Genomic DNA, 8,574 nt, shown 5'->3' with positions numbered 1-8,574 from the left:
GAAGGTCAACTCTATTGGCAGTACTCTAGAATTGCTTCACATGGATCTCTTCGGTCCCGTATATGCAAAAAGTCTAGGAGGTACTTCTTACTGCTTGGTGATCACTGATGACTACTCGCGATATTCGTGGGTATATTTTCTGAAATCGAAAGATGAGACGGCTCAAATGGTGAAGAATTTGATTACCAAAGTTGAGAACGTCATGGGTAAAACAGTTAAATTCATCAGGAGTGACAATGGAACGGAGTTCAAGAATTTTGAGATGGAGATCTTCTATCTTCAGAAAGGAATTGAACACCAATACAGCGCTCCGTATACTCCGCAACAAAATGGAGTGGCTGAAAGGAAGAACCGAACTTTAATTGAAGGAGCCAGAACTATGCTGGCAGATTCGAAGCTTCCTGTGGTGTTCTGGGCTGAAGCTGTTGCTACAGCCTGTTATGTCCTGAACAGAGTCTTAACAGTTAAGAGGCTTAATAAAACGTGTTACGAGCTTATGCATGGGAGAAAGCCCAATTTGAGTGGTCTTAAACCATTCGGGTCCCCTTGTTCGATTTTGAAGACAAATTCTAAATTTGGTGAAGTAGCCGATGATGGAATCTTAGTCGGTTATGTTGTTGGGACTCCTAACAGACGTGTCTTCAATACTTCGACCTGCAAGGTGGAGGTGGTGTGTAACACCGACATCACAAGTTACCAACCGCCAAAACCAAGCAATGGACCTGCTGAGCTTTTCGACTATGTTAAACTTTTTAAGTCTTTTAACGTACCGTTTTTGGATATTGCTGAAGAAGAAGAGAGAGTTGAAACGAAGATGATCCTTGATGAGGAAGACATTCTATTACAAAGACAGCTGATTGATAAATGTCAACCTTCCTCATCAAACACTATCGGTACCCCTGCTGCCTCAACTGAAGAAGAATTTATCAATCCTTTTCACTCTCAGCATGAAACAACCATTGACGAGCTCTCTTCTAACTTGGAAGACAATTTGCTTGTTGGTTCTGTACCAACCACGAGAATTCATAAAGATCACCCTTTGGAGAATGTGATTGGTGATGTGTCCTCCGGTGTACAAACTAGAAGTAGCTTGAATGAGCACACCTGTGTTTATACAAGCATTAAGGAGACAGGAATAATCAATGAATGCCTGTACTCCTGCTTTATAAGCCAGATTGAACCGAAGAATTATCAAATGGCTTTAAAGGACAGCTCGTGGGTCGAAGCCATGCAAGAAGAGTTGGCTCAATTCGAGAAGATGGAAGTTTGGACTTTGATTGAGAAACCAAAGAATGTGCATGCGATAGGCACAAAATGGGTGTTTAAGTGCAAGAGAGATGATAAGGGGATTATTATAAGAAACAAGGCGAGGCTAGTCGTTAAAGGTTTTAATCAACAAGAGGGGATTGATTATAACGAAGTGTTCGCTCCTGTCGCAAGGTTGGAAGCCATTAGATTGTTTTTGGCGTTTGCTGCTTATGAAAAGATGAAGGTGTTTCAGCTAGATGTGAAGAGTGCATTTTTGAATGGGAAAGTTGATGAGGTTGTGTATGTTGAGCAACCTCCGGGTTTTCCTGACCCAGACTTTCCAGATCACGTGTAAAGGTTGAGCAAGGCGTTGTATGGATTACATCAGGCACCTCGTGCCTGGTATTCAACTTTATCGGATTACTTGCTCGAGAATGGTTTTGAAAGAGGGAAAATTGATAGCACATTGTTCTTCAAAAGAGATGGAAGCGACTTCCTGCTGGTGCAAGTCTACGTGGATGACATTATATTTGCTGCATCAAAAATCTCCATGTGTCAGGAGTTTGAAGCCATCATGAAGAAAAGGTTTGAAATGAGTGCTATGGGTGAACTAACTTTCTTTCTAGGATTGCAGGTTGATCAGAAGAAGGACGGGATGTTCATTCATCAGACAAAGTTTGTTCATGATGTGCTCAAGCGCTTCAAGATGGAGGACAGTTCTCCATATGATACTCCAATCTGCGTCAATCACAAATTGGGTGCTGAATTAGACGGTGATGCAGATGTGGACCCAACTCAATATCGGGCAATAATAGGTTCTTTAATGTACTTGACTGCATCTAGGCCTGATATAATGTTTGCTGTTTGTCTTTGTGCACGTTTTCAGGAAAATCCAAAAGAATCTCATTTGAAAGGTGCAAAGAGGATACTGCGGTATCTCAAGGGCAAGCCGAAGCTGGGGTTGTGGTACCCGAGAGGAGGAGACTTGGAGCTGGTCGCTTACACAGATTCTGATTATGGAGGGTGCAATCAGAGTCGGAAGTCAACAACTGGAGGATGTCAGTTTCTTGGTGGCAGATTGGTGTCGTGGCAATGCAAGAAGCAGACTTCAGTCGCAATTTCAACCTGTGAGGCAGAATACATGGCAGCATCCAACTGCTGCTCTCAGGTTCTTTGGATTCAACAACAGTTGCGCGACTATGGTCTGAATTTCTTACTTACTCCTATTTGCATTGATAACACAGCTGCTATCTCAGTAACTAACAATCCTGTGAAACATAGTAAAACTAAACATATTGACATACGTCATCATTTTATACGGGATTGTGCTGAGAAGAAATTGATTGTGCTTGAAAAGGTGGATACGCTTGATAATTTCGCTGATTTATATACTAAAGCGTTTGACAAATCCAGATTTCAAAACTTTATTGAACTGAATGGGATGATCAATCCCGAGTAACCATGCTTTTCTTGTATTTAAATAAAACAAAAAAAAAACGTCACTAATCGCTTAAAATTATGTCGGTTACCTCAGTTTGAAGGACATGTCTTAGGATATGTTTGGTCCTTATAGAATATGAGGATAGCCATTAACCAGATGACTGAAAGTGACCGGGGCGGTTATGATGAGTTTTTATTCTTTCGCTGAAAATTAGTCGATCATAATTAGTTAGAAGGACACATACTAGTATGTGGTCGGTCCAGCTGATCCATTGGATCTTCAGGATAGCCATTTACCTGAAGACTTTGAATCGATCGGGGTGATAGAATTCAAAATTTTTCTGGGAAATGAAATTATTTTTCAAGTCTACTACTTCGTATGAAGTACGTTTGCTATGTTAAACGGAAAATTGATCCAACCTTGGAAAATGATAGATATACTAACTTTGTGTGCTTAACTAGTGAAGTTATTAGGCTTAAAAGGCGTTAGGACAGTCATTGTATGTCATGGTAACTTTTTATGGTGCGTAAAAGTAGACGTGATACAAACTAAATTTACTTGATTTTACGTGGAAACTCCTTACGAGTTCTGCATGTCTTCATTTATATCTTTCCGAATGATAGGCAGAAAAGCGATTACCCAGTCATACACGAGCCCGTAAGTGTTCTGATTCCCGTGGAGATAGCGTTTCAAGAAACTGCAGTGATCCAGATTCGGGACTTGCAGTTGGTTACTACTCTGAAGTCTATGTAAAGTTTATCATAAAAAAAAAAAAATGTGAGTTATTGAAACATTTTAGAGTTCAACATATCAAGACTTCTCAATCTTAGAGTAAGAAGAAGAACGGGAACCAGATGAAGAGTACTTGGGGAAGTCAATTCGGGGTGACTTGGGGAAAGCCAAAAACGCTTTGAGGATAGATAGGAGGCATCAATATTTCTGAGTTGTTGCCCACTTAAATTTTGAGGCTTAATCGAACCTAACTCGTATCACAGACACGATGAAATCCACTTTAAGTTATACCTGCTTACAACCTGTCTCTATATGTCATAATACAGCTAAACACGGATCTATGTGACAGTCACGTAATTAGTATGATTCCTGTTCGGATCTTTTCTAAAATGTGGTAGTCCCTAACTAGACTGAAATTTGATCCCTTATACTTTAAATTTTTAAAGTTTTTGTACTTAGATAGTTTTATGATTTTTTAACCGGTTACTTAGAATTGACCATGTCATTTATTTTTTAAAGGGAAGTTTTAAAGAGTTAATTGAAAAATGTTCAAATTATAAGGTTTGATTTTGTAAATATAGGCGATGTTGTTAAACAGGCGAAGTTGTGAATAACTTCGCCTAGGCGAAGTTATCCGTAACTTCGCCTGTATAACTCCGCCCCTATATAAAGGATTTTAAGGGTCAAAACAGTTCATTATTTGAATATCAGCGAACTTATTCGCACAGCGAACTTATCCGATTTTCATCCGATTATCCTTTTGTTTCCGATTTCATTCATTGTTCAAGGTGTGTTCGGGTTCTATATGTTATACTCGATGTTCGATGTCGTCATTCCTAGGTTTCGACACCCGGTTAACGACCTCGGACGTTCGAAACCTATACCCGATTTCAAAACAAGCTTTTACGTGTTCATGTACAACCTGGTCGTTTGGTTATCATTAATATCATGTGTTTGAGCCTCCTCAATCGTCAAAGTTAATCGAAACACCGGTTTTCCGGATTTCGATTAACCTTACTGTCGCCGTTTCAGATTCAGGCGAAGTTAAGGTTTAGGCGAAGTTATCCGTAACTTCGCCTGGAGCTTAAATTCGCCTGAGGCGAAGTTATCCGTTCAACTTCGCCTGAAACTTAAATTCGCCTGAGGCGATGTTGTGGTGAGGCGAACTTAAAGATGAAGCGAAGTTGTTCCCAACTTCGCCCCAACTTTAACTTCGCCTGGAACCTTTTTAACTTAATAATTTTTAGTCGAACTTAAAGCTGAAGCGAAGTTGTTCCCAACTTCGCCCAAACTTTAACTTCGCCTATACAGTCTTTATCACAACTTCGCTCATGGTAATAAGCGAACTTGTGTTATGCTTTAATGTTTATCTAACTTGGTTCGCTTGTTGCAGAGATGGATGCTGTTGCCGGTGCTGGAGGTGCTGGAGGAGATGACGGTGACAATCAGAGGCAATTTTTCCCGGGTCACAATATGTACATCACCCTTGACCCGGAAGCGAGCGGCGTTGAGGATTACCGCGAGATTATTACTTTCCTCATACGCTCGAGGATTTTTCATGCTATCACGACGACTCTGCCGATATCCTTACCAAATATCGAAGACTTTTGCAGAGGGTTTTATACGATTGTCGTATTGAGCCCCCGGTCATGCGAGCGACTGTGAACAATCAACAGGTTCAGTTCAATTCTGAACAGATTCTGGTGGCGTTACGGTTTGGAGAAGAAACGAGGGACGACCCAACTGAGTTTGTGGCTCCGTTTCGTGATGGAGCGTTTCTCCGAATGGGCTATTCTGGTCTATTAGGCGATACACAGAGACGGAAGGGTTTTCTGCTTGATCAGTGGCGCTTCCTCATGCATGTTATGATAGTTTGCATGTCTGGGAGGAAGGCGGGCACTGACGGTATGGGTGCGACCATGCAGTCCGCAATGACTGCACTGACTTACAATAAACGCTATAGTTTTAGTCAGATGGTCTTTTACGAGATTGACAGACAGAGAAGGGCGATGGCTCGTGAGCGGTTCATTATGTATCCACGTTTCATCCAGATGATATTGAACCATGTGGCTCCGAATCTACCTCAGCGACGACCAATAAGATACGTGGAATTTGTGAGCAAGCGTATCTTCGCTCAATGCCGCACTTCGAGTGCGAGGAGCAAGCCTGAGCGGCGTCCAAGGCATACTCCACTGTTTGGGTTTTTAATCAACCCAGAGTATGTTCCTGCTGGTGGGGACGAGTTCAGAGATCTTCAACCGCGACAGGCAAGAGCAACTCAAGCTGCATCTGCTGTGCCTGTTGTGACGGCTGAGGAGAATATTGATCTTGATGAAGTATTTGGTGGTCAAGATTACTTTGATATGGACCGAGTTGATCCGCTGGAAGAGGTGCAGGTCTCTGCTGCACAAGGTTCGGGTGTGAGTGTTACTAGAGCAGCTACGTCGATGGCTGACTCATATTTGGATGAGATCATGAATGAGGGGAGACGGTTGATGGTGTCTCGAGAGAGAACGTTTGGGAAACGAAAGAGAACGGAGGATGATGATGAGTCAGAAGAGGAAGAAGATATACATAAGCAGATAAGACGATCAAGACGGGAAAGGACAGGTGCTGGTATGGGAGCTGGAGAGACTTCAAGGATGGTACGTTTCGCTCCGGCTGCACTGTCTGGTATGTCTATCGTTCCTACTTCTGTACAGGTTACAAGTATAAGCACTGCGGATGTTCTCGTGGTGGCTACATCATCTGCTAGCATTCCATCTACCACTACTATCCAGATATCGACTCCGGAGATTGTGTCTCTACCACCTACCACGCTTACTCAGTCGGTGGTTGCTGCACGATTTGTAGAGTCAATGGTCGTCACTACTGCAGGGTTATCAGGTATGGTACCACCTGCGGTTACGCCTGCTTCTGATGTCTCGCCTACGCCTACTTCAGACTCAGAGAGAATAGCTTCACTAGAGCGGATCGTGGCAGAGCAATCGACGACTATTCAACGCCTAGTAGAAGCAAATCAACTACAGTCATCCCTCCTGGTTGAGCATGGGAAAATTATAGATGCCTTGAAGGAGTTCTTGGCATCTCAGGGGGAGATGAGCTGTAAAGGCGACGAGCTCAGGACGAAGAAGAGATACTGAATGGGAAGAACAGCCAAGGTGGAAGGAAGGATACGCTCATTGGTTCGTCAAAACGAAGAAACCGGCAGTCCCTACCATGTTCAAAAAGAGTTACAATATTAAGGGCTATGCTGAAGCAAAGAAAGGGATTATATGCTGGATTTATGATGAGGAGTTGCGGCTCTTCGTGATTAAACGATATGATGGAGTTCAGTACCTTAGAAGAATGTTGAGATCGTTAAACACACTGCCTGAGTGTGAGGTTAAAGACTTAGCCAGATTGGGGTTGATCAATCGAAGTGACGATAATATGGCTAGAGTCATAGGGAAAATCGTATGGAAAGAGAGCATAAAGGAAAAGAAGTTTGAGCTGTTGAAACCACAGAAAGGGAAACTTGTTGAAGACAAGGATAGAGGTTTGAGAGCTGATGGAAAACCTTGGATGGTTATGAAGTATAAACCAATCCGGTGCCTTAAAGAAGTACCGATGAAGCTTATGCCCAAGGATGTGCTCAAAGACCTAAAGTGGTGGTTCGTTGATTGTGAGACAGCGGAGGCAGTGATGGAAGATGAGGATGAACAAGAGATCCTTAGAGTTTACGATCCGATGCATCTTGTTAACTTATCGCAAGCTGATCTGAAGATGCTTAACGAGAAAAAGATCTTTTATATTCCTGCTTGGAAGGATGAAGCAAGGAAATATCAAAGGGTTGTGTCGGTGTGCGTTAGAGAAGGAGTGCACGCTTGAAGTTACAGGATTACGAGACAAGAGCTGAAAGATCAAGATATGAAGCTACTGCCAAGGGGGAGTCTGTTGGTGCATAAATGTCAGTAGTTCATATGTCTAATGTCTGTAATCGAGTCTGTAATATTGTTTATGTATTTGTTTGTTTAAAGCGAAGTTGTTGACAAGTTCGCTTAGGCGAACTTGTTAACCAAGCGAAGTTGTTGACAAGTTCGCTTAGGCGAACTTGTTAACCAAGCGAAGTTATGGACAACTTCGCCTGAGGCGAAGTTGTCGTGTATTTATATAGGTTACGGCTTATCGTTTAAGAAGTTCAAGTTGTTCGTGTGAGTCAAGTGACGTGAGGTCGAGAGTCTGTAACTGTGATTATATCACGTGTTGAGTTATTAATATAACGTGTGTTTGTTCGTATTGTATTCGTGTGTTCGTGTGTTTGTGTTCTACGTCCGTAACGATCTACACAGGGATTCCGCACCTGTGTATATCGGGATATCTCGTGTGATCCGTCCAGGGAACCTACAGTTATAAAGCATCAAACCTTACTCGAACTTACATATTCAACCTATTTTAGGCAAAATGCAACACTTTTTGACTTAAACCAATTGTCAAAGACATTTCTAAGTTATGTATCATTTCAGAACATAGTTTAAGAGAAAATGGTGCATTTAGAGATCAAATTTCAGTTATAATTCATTGCAAAACAATATCTTTATTAAACTAAAAAGATCTCAGGAATGGGATCATATTGACTAAGTAGCTATCTCATTACTTCACTCTCAGCATTATTATGACAACTTAGATAGGTTAACAGCAGGTATAAACTTAGCATGATTTTCATCTCTTTGGTGATATGATTAAAGTTCAATTTGAGCATAATGCAATAATGGTCAACACTGTGCTATGATGCCTCATATCTCTCCTCAAAGCTTATTTGGCTTTCCCCAGATCACCCCAATTTGACTCCAAACTCCTGTATTAGGTCAAAAATAGTTTTTGTATGACAGAACTTATTGTATTTTTGTATTTTTATACTCAAACATATATAGAGGTTGAACGTTGTAATTCTCTATATATGCCTTTCATTCAAGATGAGACAGATTTTGCCAACATCTTTGTAGTTCTTGTTGTAACCAACTTGTTTGATAAAATATTTAAAAAACTTATCAACTTTTGGTTGATTTATTCATTCTTCCCCTTGTTTTTTGATATTTTCTCAAATTTTCTTAAAGCATGTTCTTTGTCATATTAAAAATGTTTCATTTTGGTTGACCAAATAACAACAGGCT

This window comes from Bidens hawaiensis, unplaced genomic scaffold (genome assembly GCF_021521415.1).
Source record: "Bidens hawaiensis isolate Kalapana, Puna unplaced genomic scaffold, B.hawaiensis_p1.1 tig00000670_1, whole genome shotgun sequence".
Classification (NCBI taxonomy): Eukaryota; Viridiplantae; Streptophyta; class Magnoliopsida; order Asterales; family Asteraceae; genus Bidens; species Bidens hawaiensis.
Note: the sequence above shows the minus strand (reverse complement) of the source record.